The sequence below is a fragment of the Trichechus manatus genome, unplaced genomic scaffold, assembly GCF_000243295.1.
Source record: "Trichechus manatus latirostris isolate Lorelei unplaced genomic scaffold, TriManLat1.0 scaffold00206, whole genome shotgun sequence".
NCBI lineage: Eukaryota > Metazoa > Chordata > Mammalia > Sirenia > Trichechidae > Trichechus > Trichechus manatus.
Genome location: NW_004444142.1, coordinates 3,202,627 through 3,213,519, shown reverse-complemented (window position 1 = coordinate 3,213,519; position 10,893 = coordinate 3,202,627). Strand labels below are relative to the sequence as shown.

The 10,893-nt window shown below is 38.8% G+C and overlaps 1 protein-coding gene across 1 annotated transcript in view; it reads right to left on the bottom strand.

Annotated features, from left to right (window-relative positions):
* CEP128 (centrosomal protein 128) overlaps window positions 1-7,622 on the bottom strand; it is a 602,257-nt gene extending 594,635 nt beyond the window's left edge. Inside the window, exon 1 of the mRNA XM_023742234.1 lies at window positions 7,522-7,622. The gene's annotated coding sequence lies outside the window, so the exon portion shown is untranslated. The remainder of the gene's footprint in view (window positions 1-7,521) is intronic.
* Window positions 7,623-10,893: the final 3,271 nt, after the last annotated feature.

Genomic DNA, 10,893 nt, shown 5'->3' with positions numbered 1-10,893 from the left:
CTTTACTTTCAATTTTAACCAGGCTTCGTGATTTTGCTCTATGACAATAACAAAGAAACAGTATAATATTCTGAAAATAGCAGAGAACGATTAAATTCTCTGCAATTCAGGCAATCTCTAATTATTCAAACCGCCCCAGAGTGGACAAGAGATCAGCCTAGATAAGATGGAGCTATAATTCCCATGCTTCTAATGTCCTTTTGCTTAAATCAGAGGTTGAAAAGTGGAGGACTATTGACTAAACTCAGCCCAACAACACGGTCTATTTAAAATAACACTTACTGTGCTATTTTAAATTTTTTATTTGAAAAGCAGGGAGACTTCACATAAAAATTCTGATTTCCAGCTTCTCCTGAAAAAAATCGTAAGATCTGGCAATACTGAGGACAAATTCTCCCATAACAACCCAGGTGTAAATAGTGGCTACCCTATAGAAAATACCTGCCTAGGTATTTTCCTATTTGCTTCAGTCTCCACAGGGTCTGCTTCACTCACTGTGTTACCTGACTGACCCCACTTAGCAGCTGAATTTTGAAGCCCTATTTTGGATAAAGAACCAAGACAAAGGAAGTTTATCAGCCTTACTGTTCAGTTGAAAAAGAACAGTTCAGTTAGTGAGAATTAATGAATTAGGGTTAAATGACCAAGAGATATGTTCTCCTCTATAGGCCAGAAGAAAAATTAGGTAAAACAGAATAGGAATAGTGCTGATACAGCTGCAGTATTAGTTCTGCCTACAGACTATAAAACCAGAATAAGATACTGTTACTGGGCAAGACAACTTGATTTTAAGCAAACTACTTTGAATGTTTTTCAATTATTGTATCAGAAACTAAATTCAGAACAATAGTGTAGTACATTGAATAATCTGACCCCAATTCTTCATTCCTCCCTATATGTGCTGCCCTCCCACCATAGGTGGAGTGACCCTAACTCTGGGCTCAGCTGTATGACTTACTTTCAGTCAATAGGATTTTAGCCAACATGGCACAAGCAGAGGCTTGAAATGGGATTCACACTGGAACTTGGTCCTCTGCAGCTTCTCTATCACCATGAGGACATGCCCAGGGTAGCCTACTGGAAGGTGAGGGACACATGATTGCCCCAATGACTTCCAGCTTAGATCAGCAGATCAAGCAGCTAATCCCAGACAAGCAAGTCTAGTCACAAACAGATGGCTTAGCTAACCCATCATGCAAACAATAAATGTTTATTGCTGTCTACCTCCAATTTTTATGGTTGTTTGTTATACAGAAAAAGCAAACTGATACATATTATTTACTAATAAATCATTTGATTTGGTTCAAAAGATGGTTAATTTCCTGAAGTTTTCTCCCAAGCCTACTATCCTTGATAGAACAACTGGGTTTCAGACTACAAAGACATCTGAGAGTCTTCTAACAGTAGAAGGAAAAAAGAAAAATCCCTTCTCTTTAACAAAAAACCATAGAATACACCAGCTGTTCTCCTACCACTCTCATCATTCACTAAGGTCATTAGTTCCGTCTGGAATGCCTTCTCCTGTCTACTATTGCCACCTATTTAAATTCTACTCAATCTTCAAGGCAGAGTTCAAATAAAACATTCTCAGTGAGGCCTTCCATCTCCAGCAAGAAGTATATTTCCTCCCTCTGCATTCTTATAACTATATAATTACAAAGAGGCATTTATTAAGCACATCCATGAAATGTAACTATTTGTGCCACTGAATTTTATTTTTAAGTTCCTCAAATACATCATGCTCATCTCACCTTCAGGCCTATGCTAGACTCACTGCCTGGAACACTCTTTTCAATCCTTTTCCCTTGTCTAACTTCTACTTTTCCTTCAAGTCTTGTTCCAGAGGAAACTTCCCTGGAAAACCTGCCTTCACTATTTTCACCACAACTCTGGGCCAAGTGCCCCTGGCTGTATTTCCATGGTGAATATCACCTCATCACAGCCCATAGATTGGTAACTGGCTATTTACTTTTCTCTCACTAGATTCTAAAATCTCATCAGAGACTAGTTTTTTTTTTGCTCACAATTGTATCTGAACACCTAGCATAGTGCCTGGCATGCAGTTGGAACATTTTAAAATGAATTTACAATTAAATTTTCCTTATTATCCTGTATGATTAATCTAGAGACAAATTTCAAAGTATAGGGTTTTGCAAACAGCAAGCAAGTACAAATTAAATAATCGTTGGATGAAGTAATTCCTGTGGCAAATGGCCTACATTATTTATCTTAAGTCTTCAAACAATATGGATTAAGCTGCAAAATAGCATAAATATGAATACTTGATAACATCTATTACAGAGTAAACAAAGATAAACATTTCAAATTAATTTGAATACATGTGTTAAAACGTGTTATAAATGAATCATCCTAGGAGGTTTACTTGAGTTATTATGAACCATTTTAATTTATCATAGTCATTTGCAGTTACTCACATTCCTCAATTATTATGTACCTGCACTATAAAGCTCTAAATTCCAAATTAGCTAGGCTCCTTATCATCTGGGTCCATTCTCACTATTGTTTCATTGTACCAATACTGCTCCTAGGCAAATCCATTTCTGCCATTTTAAAGCCTTCACTCTCCACCATCATACTTTTCCTTTTTCCTACTATCTATAAAATTATTATCTCTTCATATTTTAAAATACAATTCATAGTCCACTTTTCCACAACACTTCTGTTCATTCAGAAGAGCCTAGTTCAGGCTTAGCTTTAATTCACTCATCCACAAGCTCATTTATTCATGAGTACTCATCCATTCATTCATGAGCACCTGCTCCATGGTAAACTCTGTACTAGTTAACTGCCAGCACAGAGTAGATTTAAATGTTTGTCAGCTAAATGGATTCATGTACCCACAAATACTCCCATTCTCCCAAACACTCCAAGCACCAGCATTATACAGATCTATGTTAAGGTTTATATGAATTTCAGAGAGGTGTGCATATCTGAGCAAGGCCTCATAACCCTTTTAGGGTCATTCACAGTTATTGACAACAAGACATCAGAAACAAGGTTAACAGACTAAAGGACAAACTCAGGAAAATATTTGCATTGTATGGGAATCAGTGGATTAATTAGCCCTTTAAAAACATAAAAAAAAGAACAGTAGTAGAAACAATAGAACATTAGGAGAAAAAGGTGCAAAGAATATATAAACAGGCAACTCACAGAATACAAATGGCCCTAACACATGTATGAACATACTTTATTTCACTAGTCAAATAAATGCAAATTAAAATAATAAAATGGCATTCTTCTCTCGGTTTTAATAAGCCAGAAAGAAGAAAGAAAAAAAAAAGTTATTATGCCCAATGTTGGCAAGGGAACAACTAGTATTAACTAGAATAGCTTTTCTGGAAAACAACCTGGCAATGCAAGAAAAAGTAAGTAATATGCATGTGCTTTGACCCAGAAATTCTATTTCTAAGAATATTATCCTAGGAAAACAAAAGGACAAGTCTGCAAAGAGGCATGTGTGAGAACATTCAATGCAGAATTACTTCTAGTAGTTAAAAAAATACATAAATAAGAAGAAACAACAAATCCACTGATAAAGAATTCATTAAATGACTCTTAGTTCATCCACTCACTAAAATACTACGTAGCAGTCAAAGGGCCAAGGTAGAATTTCATGTACTGACACATAGCAATACATTGTTACAAGAAAAAAGTACATTACAGAATAATGTGAATATACTGAAACTATTTCACATTAGAATCAACCCAGTGACATTATTACATGGATAATAGTGAATCTATTCTAGATTATTTTTATATTATTCCCAAATGTGTCAAGACACTGCAGTTGAGAACTTTTGGACTAGAACATCCTATCAGCTGTCACCCTCTTTAGCTCAAAAATTCTTTAATCCTAAGGATGTTGTGCAGCATAGATCTTGGACACAGTGTTACTGCAAGGCTCCAGTGTAGGATGTTTAAGTGCCTTTTTTCAAAATGCAACATGAAAACGCTATAAAGTGCCCAGAATTTTAAATCTATGTTGCAAAATTTGGGTTTTTAACACTGCACCCCTGATTTCAATGATGATTCACATCGAGTATGTTCATAATAATGTACAGACCATTATATTTTTTTAAAAAGTAACTAACAAATATAACAGAACCTTTGAACATAGAAAGAAATGAATTATGGTGTTATGGATTGAACTGTATCCCCCAAAAAGTTATACTGGAAGTCCTAACCCCTGTACCCAACTGTATGACCCATTGGAAACAGGGGATTTGTTTCGTCATGTTAATGAGGTCATATTGTAGTAGGCTGAGTGTTAAACCTAATCCCCTCTGAGTGCTCTCTTATAAAAAGAGCTCAATAGTCACAGGCACACACAGGGAAAAGAAGACATACACCATGTGAGAGAGTTTTGTACAAAAGGATATTCACATTGATCAGAGGATATGTTATTCACAACCAATATTAAAGTCTGAGAGAAGAATCTCCTTTTGGAGAAAACATGATACAAAATATTCTGAAATTCTTTCTACTCTGCACATACGGGGTCGCCATGAGTCAGAATCGACTTAGTGGCAACTAAAAACCACCACCACCAAGGAAGGACCTTCCCCTTGAGCTGACGACTTGATTTGGACTTCTAGCTTCCAAAACTGTGAGACAATAAATTCTTGTTCTTTGAAGCCACTCACCTGTGGTATTTGTGTTATGGCCGTACTAGCAAACTAAGACAAATGATAAACTTTGCATTATAAGGCATACTTAATCTAAAAATGCTGACTGTAAATCAAATCCTATTTAGACTGCAGTCTTAACAGTTCAGTCTCTTTGTAGTGGAAAGGACTGGGGTTTGAAGTCAGAAAACTTGAGGATAAAGACTTCTCTTTGGGTTCCAGAGTCCTGAGCAAATCAAATAACCTATCTGAGCCTCAACTGCCCTACTTTTAAAATAAAAATGATCATAATAAAAGTATTATACATAATACATATAATGCATAATACATAATATATACATAATACCTAATACACATAATACAGTTCCTAGGACAAAATAGGTTCTCAAATACTTGTCTAATATAAACAGTAGCATCACTGTTGCTTTTTTTAAGGTTTTCTGTGTCTCTCAATTTACCTATTTTGTTCATTTAAACTTCTGTAACACTGAATGTACAACCATCCTATTTTTATTTTATTTTACTTATTTCAAAAGGGCTTCTTACCCCCCATAAGTTTATCTGTTGATGTTTTTTCACTATAAACATGAAGAAGTCTGTTATCTCAGAAACTCAGGGAGAAAGCATACTTAACAAAGCACACACCCACAAAACTCTGTGTTGCTCTTCTCTGAGCTCAGTGCTCTCCTTTGGCACATGTCTGCCCCCTATCATTTCTTCACAAGGTGTACGGCAAAAGGCCTAGTTAGTGAATGCAGTGATTTTTGGTTGCCCCTACACTTTCCTCAAACAGATAAATGAAATAAGGGAATAAAACACACCTACAACTTTAAATCTTAAAAAAATGATGAAATGTAAAATTAGCTTACACTCACTATGTACAGTTGATGGTATATCAGAGTACAGAGAAAACACTTCTGGAGTTATCCAAAAGCTCAAGTGATCTCATAGTGCCCCACTCAACACACCCCTCATTGGTGAATTTCTGCTCATATCTGTTACCTCTTGGGCTTACTAGATCACTCTGTGGTGTGAACTGTATCCCAAATCTGACCAAAAGTACTGTCTCTGAGTATGTCTATAAATTGGTAAATTAAATTAAATTAATATGCTACTTCTGATTCTGAATTTTCAATGGCACAGTTGTATTTCTAAGCCAACAATGAACTACACGCTAGCACCTCTAAAAGAAACATTTTATAAGCTGCCCAGTTATTGCCAGCCTTAGTATTACAATCAAATAAATAAAAATGAGATGCCTCTGACTGCAGGAAAGAGCTGTGGACAGAAATATGTTCAATTCTAGGTGACTTCTTTCAAAGCAATCTGTACGAATCCACAGAAAGCCATCCAGAGAACTAGCAGTTGCCCACATAAAAAGTAAATCTTGGAATAAATCAATAAACAATTTCAAGAAAAAAGGTAACCTGGGGAAAGTTAATTCAAATAAACAAACGTCGACAGACAGTTCAAAGTGACCCAAGTTATGCAATGGCAGGTAAAATGTCCTATCAGAATCATGGTGAGGGGACAGAGGTATGGTGCATACTTCACTCTTCTAACAAAGCAGCAACCTTCACCCCATGAAAGGAGCCATCAAAAACCAAACCCACTGCCATCGAGTCGATTCTGACTTATAGCAACCCTATAGGGCAGAGTAGAACTGCCCCATACAGTTTCCAAGGAACCGCTGGTGAATTCGAACTGCTAGCTTCTTGGTTAGCAGCCAAGCTCTTAACGACTGTGCCACCAGGGCTCCAAAAGAGCCATAGACAAAACCAAATTTCTCTGTGCCAATGTGAAAGTGCCAAAGTTTTAAACTTCTATCTGCACTGTCTAATACAGTAGTCACTAGTTTCTTTTAGGGCATATGGCTATCAAGCACTTGAAATCTGACTAGTCCAAACAGAGACGTGCTGTATGTGTAAAATACGAGATTTCGAAGACTTAGTATCACTTAAAATTTAAAAAAAAAAATGCAAAATGTCTCATTAATAAGTTTAAACTGATTACATGTTGAGATGAAAATGTTCTTATATACTGGGCCAAATAAACCATTCAACATTATTTTCACCTGTTTCTTTTTATTTTTTGTTTATGTGGCTACCAGAAATTTTAAAATTTGGTGTGCAGCTCGCAATATATTTCCATTAGACAACACTGTTCTGCTTAGTTGATAAAAATAAATACCAAGTAGGGAGCACTTCCAATGTTCTAGGCACTGTGCTGGTTACATTACATAATCCTTGGAACAATGCTGCGAGGTATAATCTTTCTGTTTTACAGGCGAAAGGCGGAAGTGACTAGCTCCACCAAACCAATAAAGGATGCAGCTGGGATTCAATGGCAAGTATTCCTGCGAAATTATTTACATAAGGGACGACTAACAGCAAAGGTGGGGGCAACGCTAGTGCTGACATAGGAAAGATAGGTCACTGATACAGAGTCCCCGAGGGCAGCAAACTTCTGGGACTACAGGACAGGTAAAAAACATCAAGTTATACCCCAAGCCAGTCAAGCAAACACCACATCGTTCTCTGAAGGAAATACAGTCCGAGACCAACTTCCTTGGCAGCTCAAGCGTCACAGATGCTAGCGGCAGGGCAAGCTGCTCCCAAAGGGAAGAACATGTAGCCCAAATTCCCTGGATAATTTGGCTGTGATACTCATGGCAAGACAGAGGGGCTTAGGGATACCAAGCACGTCGTCTCCCCCCAACTTCGGCACACACCCTACTCAATCACGCCCCACCCCAGATCTCCGCAAAGCTTTGGTATCCCACCGCTAGGACCAAGGGAAGTGGGACCCGAAACGTCTGCGATAAGATAGGGAAGTGGTAGAGAAAGGGCAAAGGGACAGTGGGGTCAGGTACCTGAGACAGAAGAGGACTCCAGGTCCTTAATGCCGGATCATCGCCGAAGCCCCACCCAGCTCCCACGGCTACCAGTGACCCAGAAGGTGCAACTGACCAGACGCTGCGGCGCAAGTGATTCGCCTCTCCAAAGACTCGCAGCTATGGCAACTTGAACTAGCCGCCCAGCCGCCGCCTCTGGAAAGGACCCCGCCGATGTCGCTTGGCCCTGAGGGAGTTGTAGTCCATCACTCCTTGAAAAGCGAGAGGTTACCAAGAGGAAGTGGCCCTATAGGAAACTGCAATTCCCAGAATACAATGCGACTAGCGTTCGGGTGACTTTCCCGGAAGAAGCCTGAGTAGCTGGCACCTGAGTCCCTGGGCAGTGCCCTCTTCGTCTGGTCTTTATTTTTCTTAAAGGGCCAGTACGTTATGTATAAGACAAACTTAGTATCCAGATAGAAAGTAAGTAAGAGACCTACCTTGGCCCTGACTGTAATTTAATCAGAAAAGTCTAAAATATTTACTTTAAAAAAATAAGGAAATCCAAAGTGGTTGTAATACTAACATATTGAGAACCAACCAAAACCAAAAGCATTGCCCTTGAGTCAATTCCAACTCATAGCGACCCTAGAAGACAGAGTAAAACTGCCCCATAGGATTTCTAACCAGCGGCTGGTGCCAACCTTTTGGTTAATGAGCTCTTACCTACTGTGCCACCAAGGCTCCATACTGGGAACAGGGAGGAGCAATTTCCAGCAGTGAAATGTTAAAATCCTCTTAAAACCAGGACCTGATGTCTTGTTCCAAAGGCTCACAAACTCTTAGAATTAAAAGGGAACAGAGAGAGATTATCTAGTCGAAATGGATAGAGATAAGCAAAACTGGGCAGCCCCAGAGGCAATAAGTTCGAGAGAATAGAGTCCTAGTTCCTGACAACTTCAAAGATCCTGGTTCCAGTCTCTGTTATTCCCACTTACACTTCCTATTTGTGTGTTCCATCATACACTAGAGGCAGTTAGAGGTAGATAAATGCACAAATTCTGAACCCAGACCACTTGGGTTCAAATCTGATCTGTACTACCTATCAGCTATGTGACCTTCAGTAAGTTACATAACCACACCGTGCCTTCATTTCTTCCTCTGCCCAATGTGGATAATAAGAATGATACCTAACGTGTAGCAGATAAAATAAATTAATGCATGAAGCGCTTAGCGCTGTGCCTACCCAATAGTAAAAACCTCATATATGTGAACTGCTATATTCTGTGATGTTCTAAAATGTTTGGTCCATTAACATTGAGACTTTGTTTATTGTTTTGTTCTAGAACAAAGAATATACCTTGTTGCTTTATGATGATTTCGCCTTTCAAAGCTTAAGATAAATTTTGTTAATTGAAATCCAAAGAGCCTTGACTAAGATTATGTTGGCGAAACTGTGGCCTTGGTCATAACTGTCCAGCTTGTGAGACCCAAGGTACTAAATTCACATCTAGTTTCTTGAACAAGTTTCATTGGATACCATAGCTAACATTAAACATTTATGAGATAATCGATTAAGAGTTTCTGGAATAGGGTAGTCTAAAATAATTGACATAATCATCATAATCCAACTCATCTAGAGTGGTTAAGGGAAGGGAAAACAGCTAGTATGTAAGAAACTCTTGGGTGGTAAGCAGAGGCAATGCTATTTGAAGTAGAAGGAAAGATGTATTTCACTGATACCTTGCAAAATCATACTACTATGAAACAACGTCGGCCAACTAATTGTTTCCATGTAACAGGAAGACATATTTGAAATACTAATCAGAATTTTCCTCAAGTGTTTTCTTTTCCCCTTGTGTTTTCTTTTCCCCTTGGCTCTCTCACATGGCCTCAGAGAAGGCTACTGCAGAAAGCAGGGAGAGGGGGCAAAGTAGAAAGGAAGTAGTCTTTTCCTGGCTTTTGAACATTGAACATATAGATTCTCAGAGAAGACTGGCTACAGAATTTGTGGGGCTTAATACAAAATGAAAATGTTAGGCCCTTGTTCAAAACAAAGACTTTCAAAATAGGGACAGGAGTGTATTAAATTAAGCATGGTGTCCCTCTGAGTGCAGGTGATTTCACAGGTTAAGAACAGATGAAGCCGCCCTGCTCTCAGAAAGGAGTCAGGGTATAAGCAAAGGATATGGGAGAAAATATCATGAGCAAGAGCAGTACTTCAAAAGAAAAGGGATTCCTGACTGGCAATATGGTAAGAAACAGAGAAGAAAGAGGGACTGGGATGTGGAGCAGGGGCAGACCAGAAGGAGGTAAGTCCTAAAGGAGGTAAGTCTGTGTCCACTGAGTGCCTAGCCTCCACTCAAGCAATCACTATTCATGACCAGAGCCCAGCTTCCCTACCCATTGACATCAAGGGAGAATATCCCTTCAAAAGCAGCCTGCATTTAGCCCGATGACTGCCCAGCACCAGTAACAATCATCCGTACCATTACTTTGCTTGGCTCCATCTAGCCACCAAAGATGATCAAGTTTCTTTGTAATATCCCAGGACACTCATAACTTATAAGAAGGAAGACTGAAAACCAAGGAACCAAGTTAGGTGATGGGGGGTGGGGGAATGCAGTAAAAGGGAAATCCCCCACATCCTGATTTGTTGAGACTGAATGGAACCACTCAAAATTGCCTCTGACACAAAATATGGTAAAAGCCACACTCTTTACACCATCATGAAACAATCAGAAATGTTGTGACTCTTTCTGCATCATTGTCAAGCTAACTGAAAGCCTAAGGAGAGTCAAAACAAAAGACAAGATGTTACCAAGACATCTTTGTGTTGCCCACTGCACATTCAGGCAGCGGAGGATTACCCAGTAAGAAAAGTAAGCATAAGCTTACTTGTGCTTACTTACTAATCTGTAGTAAACAATTTCATGTAAAACCCATGTGAAATTGTTCACTAAAGAAGATTAAGAAAGCACAAGTGTTGTTCTTGTTAGGTGCCATCAAGTCAGTTCCGACTCATAACAACCCTATGTACAAACAGAACAAAACAATGCCCAGTCTTTTGCCATCCTCACAATCATTATTATGGGCTCAAGCCTATTGTTGAAAACACTGTGTCATTCCATCTCCTTGAGGGTCTTCCTCTTTTTCGATGACCCTCTACTCTACCAAACATGATGTCCTTCTCCAGGGACTGGTGCCTCCTGATAACATGTCCAAAGTGCATCAGATGAAGTCTTGCCATCTTTGCTTCTAAGGAGCGTTCTGGCTGTACTTCTTCCAAGACAGACTTCGTTGTTCTTCTGGAAGTCCATGGTATATTCAATATTCTTCACCAACACCATAATTCAAAGGCATCAATTTTTTGGTCTTTCTTACTCATTGTCCAGCTTTCACATGCATATG